Source organism: Sylvia atricapilla, chromosome 25, assembly GCF_009819655.1.
Source record: "Sylvia atricapilla isolate bSylAtr1 chromosome 25, bSylAtr1.pri, whole genome shotgun sequence".
In the NCBI taxonomy this organism is placed as follows: domain Eukaryota; kingdom Metazoa; phylum Chordata; class Aves; order Passeriformes; family Sylviidae; genus Sylvia; species Sylvia atricapilla.
Window position 1 is genome coordinate 5,935,457 of NC_089164.1, and position 12,508 is coordinate 5,947,964.

At 44.9% G+C, this 12,508-nt stretch overlaps 1 protein-coding gene across 2 annotated transcripts in view; it reads right to left on the bottom strand.

The window, feature by feature from the left end:
* Nucleotides 1–12,508, bottom strand: part of PPP1R12B (protein phosphatase 1 regulatory subunit 12B) — a 132,712-nt gene that overhangs the window by 96,787 nt on the left and 23,417 nt on the right. The gene's annotated exons all lie outside the window — the stretch shown is intronic.

Genomic DNA, 12,508 nt, shown 5'->3' on the forward strand with positions numbered 1-12,508 from the left:
TCAATTTGTGAACTAAAACAAATTTATTTCAGAACTTTCAGAAATTAATTGTAACTCAGAGTTCCCAGATGGACAGCCTCTGAACTTGCTCAAATTTCACTTTTCACCACTGATCTCTTTCCTCTCTCCCACATAGTTCCCTCCCCACAGCGGGGATGCTGAAATGATGGATCTGTGTGAGTTTTAGGTACAGCATCAAATCCCTCTAAGCAAGGCAATCTGTGTATTTACTTAGATTATACTGGTTCTCAAAATGTCAGTGAATAAAGGTTGTAATAGTGAACAAAATGAGGCCTCACTAGGGGCTGGGATCAGAAGGGAAAGCAGATCAGTTACAGAGGTAATCAATGCAAAAGCAGAGTTCTAGAGAACTTAATAACTTCTTTATTCAGCAGTATTTCTGTTTTCCTGAGTCTAACACAGGAAACTTTCCATGCTTGTTCTACAGCCCCATGAGCTGCTGAAGAGAATGACAGCCCTTGATTAGCTCCTGTAGTCATTCCTGAGCCTGAATTTATAGAGAGCTCTTTGAAGCTGCCAGAAGAAAACCTAGCTTGATTTTCAAGTCTCAGCAGTTCTATTGGGTGGAATTCCTCCTTTCTCAAATTCCTGGCTCCAGCACGTTCTGTAATGCATTTACAGTTCACTTGAATCTGCTACTCAAGGATGAGCTGGCAACTTAATACACACATCCAAAAGCATGTGCCTCTGCTGGGAAGCACAGGGCATGGCCAGGAGGTGCAAGGACTGCTTTTTACCACATGTCCATCCCCAGGCAGAAACACAACTCTTCATTACTAGAGAGTGTTGGGAAAGGCGAGACAGGAAAAGTCTACAAATATGACTGCCCGGCCAGAGATACTAAAAATATAAAACCTGTGAGTGAAATAGAAATGAAAGCTAGTTTTGAGATGCAGGCATGCCAAGCAGGAAGACGTCGATTAGCTGGTAATGGGCTGGATGGTAGTAAACAAAGGAGCTCAAGGGAGTAGGAGTAGCCCCCAAAGGTGGGGGGCGGGGGGTTAAGGTAGATAAGAAAAGTAGTCTTTAGAGTTTAGAAAACAGAATGATATGGTAATAGAGCAGTTCTCATAGGCTGTATGCAAAGTTTGTAGGTTTTGTATCTTGTGCCGGTTGGTCAATGTAAATCAGAATATTAACACAGAAGGAGATATAATGTATTGTAACAAGGACCCTGGTCCTTCAGCTTGCCTTCTTACATCTCTTACCTCCCTCTCTTACCTCTTCCCCTTAGCTTCTCTCTCTGACCCTGCCCTTATTCTCTTACACCTCTTACCTTGCTCTGTCTTACCCTGTTCTTACCTTACTCTATTACACTGATCGAATCTCTTCTTACCCCCCTCTCTCTCTCCCCTTGGGGCTTCCCTGCAGCCGAGGCTGGTGGCTGTAGGCAGGCCCTGTTACCATGACCCTTGCAATAAAACCATGTTTCTGTAAGTGTCTCAGGTTTAAAGAGTTCCCTCTCCCTGCTGTCCACGGATGCTCCTACAAGAGAGGAAAACAGCTTGTCCAGAATTCCTCCAAAATCCCAACATTTGATCCTTTTACATAGCTTGATGTGGGAATATCTATTGTTTACAGCAGTCAGGTGACTTCCAGATGATCCATCTAAACCAGGCAGCACTGACTATTCATCCATTCCTGTCCTAGTAAGGAATAAAAATGAAAAAATCCTCTCAAACCAATATCCACACACCACCAAAACAAACAATCCTGGTTTATCAACATGTTCATCTCTACTGCATTGCCTATGTCAAAGGTGAGGCATGTCCTGGACCAGGACGACCAGCTCTTGCTACTTTTACTGCAGGGAAGAGTTGGACTGGATGATCCTTGCGGAGCTTTTCTGGCTCAGGACACTAGGATTCTCAGTGCAAATCCCAAACTGCCTGCTTAGGACACAATCATTCCTCCATTTGCTTCACAAGCAGCCATGCACAAGCCCAGCTTTGAAACCTCCAAGGAAGCACATTCCAGATAACTAACTCCTAGTGCAGGTACTTGGCAAACACGGCATAACACAGGGAACACTGGGAAAGGATGCCCCAGGAGCAGGCTCAAGTCCTAAATGAGCCTGTGCTGAAGCATCAGAGTATTTCCTGGTCCTGCTTTAAACTAGTTCACCTGAACCTTGGCCAGAAAAGCACAAGCAGAAGTCTAGAAGTCGTTTACTCCAAACCCAAAATGGCTGAGCCCAGTCTGGACTGGTTCCACCCCCCTGCTCAGTCAATCAACGCTTTCCCACCCACAGGCCCAAACCAGTTTTGTCCTGTAAACCCTGTGAGAGGCTTCTCTTAGATTATTTCAAGCAGTAAAGTTGGGGGGAAAAAGCGCCAAAACAACACAAAAAATCTTGGGGACTGAAGAGCATCCTGGTAAGGTTGGGGGAGCCCCAGGTCCAAGGATGATGGGGCAGGACATGGTTACATCTTAGCAATGTGAATGCAAACCAGGTTCTACCACCAGCCTCAGGAGCAAGCTTTTGGTCTTATTTTAGTTTATTTGGTCCCACCCCCTGCTCAAAGCAGGGCTAAATATTGTTAGATCACACTGCTCAGGGCCTGCTTCATCTCAGTCTGCTGGGATGGAGACTCCCTATGCTTCACCATCCTCTCTGTGGGTAATTCTTCTCACAGTCTAACCAGGGTTTTTCTTGCAACTTGTTCCTTATGCTTCAGCAACACATGCAGCCTCCAAGTGTCAGCAGGTGATGATGGCAAGAAACACAAGCCAAATATTCCTACTGTCCAGGAGAACAACTGTGTGCCCAATATGCATTTGATTAATTTTAAGACATACTGTAGAAAGGATAAACGCCTGATTTCCCTAATCCGGCAAACTACACAAACAAATCTATTAATGCCTTCTGTCTGTACCAACACACCAAAATACCGCAAGAAGGTGAAGGGTGTGATGCACGCAGAGCTGGGCATGGAAACACATTGATCCATAATAATCCCTCTTCAGCTCAAGGAGAAATTCTTTGAGAATTCAAGTCTGATCTTGCAAAACTCAGATCTAATCTTTGTTTCACTGCCACTCATATTTACTGTGATTTACTTCAAGCTTTCCCCCAACACACTTCAAATAAACTGCACTTTCCATCTTCCTGATGAGTTACTTACATTTTGACCTGGGAACACCATCAGTCTTGACTTCATCTAAAAGTACATTGCTCTGGAAATAGCCAGGAAAGGTTCACGCACACAGTGCTTTTCTTTTGGGCACAATTCCTTCTGGCTGCCCACAGCACTGGAGCCTCACAGGGGAATTTTATCAGTCAAGGCAGCGAGATGGATGAACGGTTCCTGCCTGTGCACACTCACTATTCTGCTGGGTTTGTTCAAGGTTTACCTCTAGCTCAAGTATGAATCTCAATGTAGACTGAAGAATGTCTGTAGAGCATGAGCTTTGAACATATTTGACACAGAATTATATTTACATTGTTTATCAAATACACCCACTACATCTGCATAGTCTGAGAATCAGCCAAGAGAAAAGCATGGTTCTTGCTCAAGCCACAGGATAAACTGAACTCTAAAGTTAAATGCATAGAAGAGCCCCTGTCACTCTTTTAAATTTCTGCCTGTTGCTGGTCTTGCTGTTGTGCTGGTCCCCACCCTGCCTGGTTCTGACGACTGCATGCTAGAACCGGCAGGATAATGGTATCAACCCCCACCTGCTCCTACACTGAAATTTGCAGTGATTTGCCTCTCCCGGCTCCCGCAGAGAGCAATCAGTGATGAGGAGTCAGGGCTCTGTGGGTGCTGACAGCACCAGGGACTCCCAAGGGAGCCAGAATCACTTAATACTTGTTGTCTGCACTTACCACCAAGAGAAAGCCAAATGCAAAGGTGGAGTATCCTTAATGGAGGAGCAGAGTATTTTTTAAAATGTAAGAGAAATAACCCTCCTCCACTCTTCTGTAATTCATGAAAAGTTCCTGTTTCACGTATGTGATCCAGTCATGGAACGCTGCCTGGCAAACATTGATTTTAGTACCAGCTAATGATACAAAGGAATGGCACTGAGACAGAATAGAGTAACATGAACAGTTTTATAAGTGATAGGTATTACCTTGCCTGCCTCAAATACCAAAATGCAAGATTTTTTTTGCATTGTTGTGTCATTAATTACATTGGCTGAGTTTTGAAAAAGTGGAAAAGCAGTTCCCAAAACCAGCATTTGACAAAAAGTACTAACTCCTGCTCAGCTCTGAAAATCTCATCATGGTGTCATATAAGAAACTATCAGACAAGAGATTATTTACATAATTTTTTAGTCAGGGACCCTAAAAGAAGATACTTCTCAGATCTTAATGGGATATGTGTTCAACACAACTCCGAGCAAGAATTACAAGGTCAATAACTTGGATAATGTGTAAAATCACTAACTTCTAAAGATCTTCTGAACTTTATGAATTTTAGAAAGCCTTTAAAAATGTTACAACTAGATTAAATGGCAACTTTTAGGGGTTGCAATGTATTTCTGTGTGTACTTTTAAGGTATCAACTGATTACCATGATGTTATCAGGGAATTCATACTTGCACATACATTAACGGTATTAACAGTTTCAAACATGCCATCATTTAACCAAGATACGCAGTAAAGAACAAAATTCTCACTGTTTAGAAGTACTTAGGGCACATATTTGCCCACCTAAAATTTTTGAGAGCCCTGACTGCTGATACTCTCCAGCACATTTCTGCTGTGTGTTTTCTTGTGCAAATCTACCAAAATTAAGCACTGTGAGCCAGCCTGTAGGAAAAATGTCTTTACTGGGGCCCAGGGGTTACAGCTCACCTTCAGGCCGAGCCAGCTGGGTTACCTGAGGTTACTAGAGGAAGGAGAAGAGGACAAAGAGGAAGTAATGCAGTAGATATGTCCTCCTTTCAGTACTACTAATCCTCCAACCTTAAATTTAGGAGAGTGGATAAGTTTAGTAACCTGAGAGGATCTATTGCTATGCAGAGTTCTCCTCTCTTATTTGATCCATCATTCCTTAGGAACATGGTAAGGACCACGACCTTGGGGAGCAGAATCACAAAGCAGACACCTGCCCTTAGCCCCCAACAGGAGGGGAGACAGTGAAAAAGAGTTGGTTGAGAAGTACTGTTGCCTTTTTGGTGAATAGTTTCTTCATGTGAGGAAACATTCCCTCTCTTAAACTGTCCTTGGAATCAGGCATGAAGAAAAATATAGGGACAGGCTTACTTCTTTTCTATTTTAGGCCTTGCTAACCTTCTGCTGCTTGGCTCACACATAGGAGAGGCTAAAAGCAAGGTTAACTACAGAGCAGAGCAATTTTGTCCTTAAGTTTTTAATTCCTTCTTTATCCTCTGCCTCTGTACAAGCTCTAACACAAGCTTCAAGGTGATGTGACAGAGTGGGAGTACAGGGTGAGTGTCTTTCCCTCTCATCGTGGATCTTCAGCAGGCTAATCTCTTGCCATCCCTGTATTTTTCTTGGCAGTTGATAAACTTCAAGGGCTTCTGGAACAGTACTAGTGTATTACAGTTTTAGCAGTCCTCGATGCAAACCGCATCCAGTGCCCAGAATTACCCACTCAACACGCAAAGCAAGTTGGCTCACAGGATTTAAATCCCAGGCATTGCTGGGCAAGTCTCCATCCCCAGCTCATGGTGTTCCTCCAGCTCCTGGCAGGAGACCAGCATTTAGCAGTTTTTCCATAGGGAGGAAGTGCTCAGTTTCTAAAATTTGCAGATATGGCATATTAGTTTCCCCCTTTGCAGTGAACAGGTGGAACCCTTTCCAGCCAGGGACGCTCAGTGCAGATTTGAGTTCTGCCAGGAGCTGCTGCCAGGGCATTCTTCTTCTGAGCATGAAGTTTACATTACAGTAAGGAAACGGGGACACCAGGAAATGGGACAGAACAACTTGGCTCATCTGGCAAGGCTTGTCCAGCAACCAGACAAAATCTGATCTTATCTTGAATGAAACCTCATTATTACAATGGTGTTATGTTTGCTCTTTCCTCCACGAACCCAGAATGCACAAGCACCACTGAGCCCTGATGAGTATCTGCTCCTGCTGTCTGCCAAGGGTTTGGTTTGCATATCTCCTGGGCATCCCCTGGGACAGAGATTGGAGGATCAGTGAGGAAAAGGAGACAGATGGGATGAGACTGAGGATTCAGAGGACTAGGAATCAAGCTCCAAGAAGGTGCGAACAGTGTGACACTGCTCACTTTCTCGGGCTGCATGACATTTAGCAAAGTCCCAGCCTAGGACTGGTGTTACATTCCACTACATATTAGATACACACAGGATAGCAGCAAGGAGAGCATCTAAACCACCTGAAAAAATCCTAAGAAATTGCTTGGTATCAGCTGAGAGGAAAAAAAGTATGCTTTCTCACCTCCATAAGGAGAAAAGTGGTTACAAACCCAGAAGAACAGAGACACTAGGCAGTAACTGCACATCTGCAGCGCTGTCACAGGCACCCATGTGAAGGTGATTGTTTTCTCCACAGCTTGCCCAAGTGCCAGTGGTTTAACATAAATATATGAATAATATTCAGTGCAGGTGTTTGCAGGCAAAACAATTCTGGCCGCGATGTCAGCAAGAGCCACTCAGCAGTGCTCAGCCATGCTCTGCCCTGCCAACAGCAACACCTGTAACAAGTGGGAAACTGGCTGGGAGCAAACGGTGCTGCTCCTGCAGCCCCTTTGAGCCAACAGTCAGTTTACAAATAAGATGTCACATCCGTCAGTGTAATATAATCATGAGATAAAGCAGCATGTAGGAGCTTGGAATCAGCTTGTAATACAGGAAACTTGTAATAACTGCTGTGGGCTAACTTTGGCTGTATTTAATTCCCTGGTGCTCCCGATGTGGTTGGTTGGGATTTGAGAGGCAGAAGCCATGCATTTGCTCCAGGCACAAGGAAAATGCAGGAAGGGGAAGGCAGAAAGGGCTGCATGCTTGGCTGCTGTGTTACATGTTTCTACTATGAATACCCTAGTCTTGTGACAGAACCCAATCTCGGTGACTTCTCTGTGCGTAAGAGCGAATATCTTGTAATCCTACCATGTCAGATCCTCAGGTAGCAATCCTCATGGTTCCCACATGGAAATCCCACTTGGCAGTTCCACTTGTCACACATAAATGCAATATGTAAACTGCCTGCTCAGACACATGCTGGCTTTTGAAATTGAGTATGAGAGATGCCAGGCTAGGAGAGGCCATGCTTCAGCTCTTGATTACTCCAGGAAATACCCATCTCCAGAGGCTCCCACCACTATGGTACCTCTTGCCCTGTGAAAAATGCCACTCCTGCTAAATCAGATTGCTCGTGAAACCCCCATTATTAATTCTTCTACCAGACTCTCCTCCAATCTAGAAATCATTTTCAAAGCTCTTTAAACACCCAACCCTTCTCTGATACAGTTTCCCTCTATTCCATCACAAATTCAAATTTCTGTAACTCTTGAGTCAAAGTATTGACTAACAGCTCTGAGATTCTTCTATGCAACTGCACATCCATCATTCTTGCACTGATCTTCAGGACCCTTCACACGTCAGTGTGCCCAGAAGGCCACTCCAGCCTTCCATATGGTGAAGCCACTTACAATTCAGATAGATCCTCATCTGCTACTGCCTGAAGAGCACCCAGCTCTCAACACACACCAGTCCCAGTCCAGCAACAGATACACCATGGAAGCACTGCAGTTGGAAAGTATCTCAGGAGACACCTAGGTGCCTCTAGTGTCAGCAGTGAATTCTCCTCACCTTTCTGGGCAGTGGATTTGTGTATGGATTATCATAAGCCTGCGCATATATGTTCATATAGACATAAACAGACTCTCATATTTATTCCTTGAAAATTCAGGGAACTTCGTAATTGTGGGGAAGGACTAGAAGACATAGATTTGCACAGCCATTCGCATCCAGACCTGACTCACCTCCACAGCTCTGATGCTTTATGTGCCCAAGCCTCTGGCTTTTGCCTCCTAAATGATGTCCTCATGCTGAACACCTGACATTAGACTCGTTTGAGTGACAGAGGCTGCACCACCTCTGGAGCTACAAAAAATTCTGCATCAGACATGGGGTGAAAAAAGTGGGTTTTCTTCAGACAAACCAATGGGAGACAGCACACTCAAATTATTTACAAGTTTGCTTTGTGCCAAGCAAAGAGTCAAAGTGAATACAAGCCATGAGAAGCAGTGGTCTATAAGTGGAATGGTTTCTGAGTTCATGTAAGTGCAGTCTGAATTCAGCCAATGATGAGCACAAGGGCTCCAACAGATTTAAGCTCAGCTTCCCAGGGTTCCTCCTGGCCAGCCATGTGCTCCCACACTTTGCCTTGCACAGGATCAGTTTCATCCACATTTTCAAAATGTTAAGACACAAATGTACTCAGAGGGCATTGCCTGTCCAAGCTGGGTGGGATGTGCCTGTCTTTTCCCACTGCCTGCAGACCAGCACAGACCCAGTGACACCAGAGTGAGCTAACCCCACCTTCCAGGACTGACCAGCAGCCACAGGACAACCCTCCTTGAGCCAAGATCTACCAGGTCACTCCTTAACCTTGAGCTTTGAGAGGGTTTTCTTTACTACAACTTTTTTCTATAGGACTGGTGTAACGAGACCACTTTGGGAAGTTTTGGAAATGGTTAAAGGGTTCCTGCAAACCAGAGGCCAACACTGACACTAGCAGTACCATTAACTGCTACACACTGGGCTGGAAGTACTGGCAGGGCAATTCAGTCATGCTGTCACAGCACAGCCAAAGGGATTAAATGACACGACTCACTGCTCAACTGCTCTCCTGTCATATGTCTAAAATACATGAAACAAGGTTAGCCAGGAGATACAGGGAGTCAGTCTTCCAGCAAATGCAAGGCAATGGTAAATATGTGATGTCAACATACACCTCAAACCCACAAAGAAAGGCAGGGCTGATGACAGCTGAACAGCATCAGGGTTAAATCTGGGAGCACAGAGAGAGGAGTTCACAGAAAACAAAGGGAAAAGCGCTCCCAAAATAGCCTGGCAACTGTCAGCACTCGGATTGTCGGCACTGGAAGGTATGACCTTGCCATGGTGTCCCATGATCACAGCTCTGCTCTTAAGGGGCTTCTGTCAGAATTGGCACTGCCCAAAAATTCCACCTCCAAGTGATCACCGTATCTCTGGCAGTACAGATTACACTCATCAGTGATTTGGGGAACAACAAACAGCTTGTACTGCTGTTCCTGCAAAACCACAGAGCTTTTGCACCTTTTCTCTCCTCAGCCTTGGCTTTTGCGTGTCCTCATGCCTTGTACCCTGCAGGGGCACTTTGATACCACCAACCCAGCTTTAAAATCTTTATGCTTTAAAATCCTTGGCAAATCTAATTCTGAAACAACCACAATAGAACTAGGAGAAAGAGGTAAATTTTGCTTAAAAAAGAACAGGAGGAAAGGGAGTGAAATAAGATAAAAAGATTCATTTTCTAGTCTGACTAATTAGCTATGGAGGTTCATTTTTTTAACAGCAGTTGAGTCATACTTCTCACGTAAGCAGGAAGAGAGAGGCATGTCAGATTTTTCCACTGGAAAATGCCTTACACACCCTACACACAACGAGAAGTACTCAGCAGTATCCATGTCAGTCATCAAAAGAAACCAACAACAAATCTCTTACAATGATTAGCACAACAAAAAACCCAGCAGAGCACACGGGAAGAGAGGAATCCGTGCAAAGGCATAATTATGCCATGAACGTAGTATTTCCAAGACGAAATAGCATGAAATGTCAGGTGGAGAAGTGCTTTGAATAGAATCCCAATTTGAAACTATTTTGAAACTCCCCACACCATCATACATGCACTGGGGCCATCAACTTATTTACAGGGAGCGAGATGTAAATACCTGCTTCACTAAAGCAGAGATGGCTTGCCTAAATGTCTGTGGAATTCTTCAGAACTGCCAGGACTCCTCATGCACTGCAGTCATGGTGCTCCCAGTGAGGGCTGAAGCACCACACTTCACTTCTCCCCGACTGGGCAGGACTTGCCCTCACCTGGGCAGCCCTTGGAATGCCAAAGCTTCCAACTCGGCTTCTGTGAAGAAACAGAAGCCACTGCAGGAAGGAAAGAGAAGGTCAGCTGGACACTCACACTCTGTGTTACTGAAAGAGGAGAGAAATGGGAATAAAGCTAAACTGCTCTGCTTTCACTCTTGCTAGGACGACAGACACAGGCACGCAGGGTTGCCACCTCTTGGCCTCTCCTTTAACATTTCTAATCAGAGCATTTTGTCAAACCTAGGAAGCTCAGCACGGACCACACAGACATGGAATCACTATGGAAAGAAGACCAGGGAATGGTCACAGCCCCAGAGCAGCCAGAGCTCAGGGAGTGTTCAGACAACACCCTCAGGCCCAGAGTGAGATATCTGGGGTGTCTGTGCAGGGCCAGGAGCTGGATTCCATTATCCCTTCCAACTCAGGACATTTTATGGTCCTATGAACCCTTCCAGCCTCACAGTATTTGTACTCCAGTATGTCCAGCGACTTGCACTGAATTTACCTCTCATCCAAACAGGGCCCAAAACACTGATTTTCCACCTCCACAGCACTCCTCCTCTGCAGCTGATTGACTGGTTTGCTATTCGTGTACACAGCTCACAACACAGCTCTAAACCAGCACCAGGCCACGTAGGATTGACTTCAAAATTCACTCTAGATCATCATTTTACTCCCTCCCTTTTCATCATCCCACGAGTTTCAGCATGATTTTTAATAGCCATTATTTCAACAGTAGTCAGAGGCTAATGCTTTGTACCATCTGAGAAGAGCTTGAAATGAGTCCAGTACGTGATCAACTGCCAACACTAAAAATAAAGTCTTTCTGTCACTAAAAAGCAGGGACTGCCAGGTTTCTAATGGTGTGGAGCAGCACTGACTTTCCAAGCTTCACCAGTTTAGTCATTCTGATCGCTAAGTATGTAATTTCTCTCCCCCTCAGCCAGCACTCCCTGGCACTTGATCAAGACAGTCTATATAAAATCTTGCCCTTAAATTACTGAAATTTTTGTTCCTGCCCAAAATAACTATGTTTCATAATTAGAAAGCTCACAAGCATTTCACTCCTGTGTGGAAAATGGAAATTTAGGTCCTGCAGATTCGCTTAGCAAAGAAATGTTTTGAGATTGTCATTGAGAAATGTCAGGACAATCCTTTGTCCTGACAGAAGCTCCATCAAGGGCTACACTGCACTATTCAATGCAGTTCCTAAAGACTTCATTTTCACAACACAAGCAAATATACATATGGTTCTGCCATCATCCCTATAACACACACATATCCTAAACTTCCAAGATGCAGCCTTAGATCAGCTTCAGCCAAACCAAGTTGGTGTCCTGCAGCCCAGGGCTGACTCTTGCCCCAATGCCTTGCAGGGCTGCTGATGGTGGCTGAGCAGCATGGTATGGCCAACGCCAAACAGGGACTCTCCTGGTGAATAATGGGGGGAAAAAAATGTAAAATCCCACTTGGAAAGGTGGCTCCACTCACACCTCACCTGCTGGAAGGGCAAGGTGGGGTGGGAAGGCCAGGCAGGACCCCTCCACTCTGGCAGAGAATCCTCTACCAGAAAAGCCTCTCCAGGTCTTCTCTTACCTCAGCAGAGACATGGAAAAACAGCTGCAAATGATTTTAGCTACAACTTGGCAAACTAAAGGTATCTGTGTTGCCTAACTATAGACCTCAAAGGCAGACAGGAAAATCTCTGTGGATCACCCTAGGCTTTCTTTAGTCTCTGCCATGGCAGGATTTTGCAGCAGGCTCTACTGAAGCCAGGACTACCCTCGCCCTGCCTTACACCCTGCCAGCAGACCCTCTCCCCCAACAAGGGCACTGACACTCATTTGATATCCCACTGAACAGATCCAGGAGCTAAATTGGCTCACAGTGGGACCAAACAAGCACTTGCACTGATATGAAAGGCACATGACAAGAGCAGCAGGAAGGGCAGGACTGAGACAGTCTTAAGCTACCACATAATATCTTGCTTATGTCAAGACAGACAGCTCATGCTGCCTACAGACCAGGGAAAAATGGATCTTTCAACACAGAAAGCATTCAAGTCACTCCAGGGCCAGTATTGCTTTCACAGAAACCAGCTCTACCTTACAGACATCTTAAGTTCATGTACAAGAAGTTTCATGAGCTCCTGCAAATGCCAAATATGCTCAATTACCACTAAGTGACTAGAAACCACTGTCTCTGAGCAGAAACACCTTGACACACCTACTGGTGAAGAGCAAGAGGAGGTTCCATGGAGGGATTCATTGTCAGTTTATTCACAAACAGAGTGTCAGGCCCTTGGTTTCCGTGCACATCCCTGGTCTTGCTGTCTTGCAGCCACATCATTTTGTTTCAAGATCTGAATTTTACCTTTGTGGCCAGAAATAGAAGGTGGTATATAAAAAGCAAAACATACAGTCAGTAATTCTATTTCTTAATTTTCCTTTCC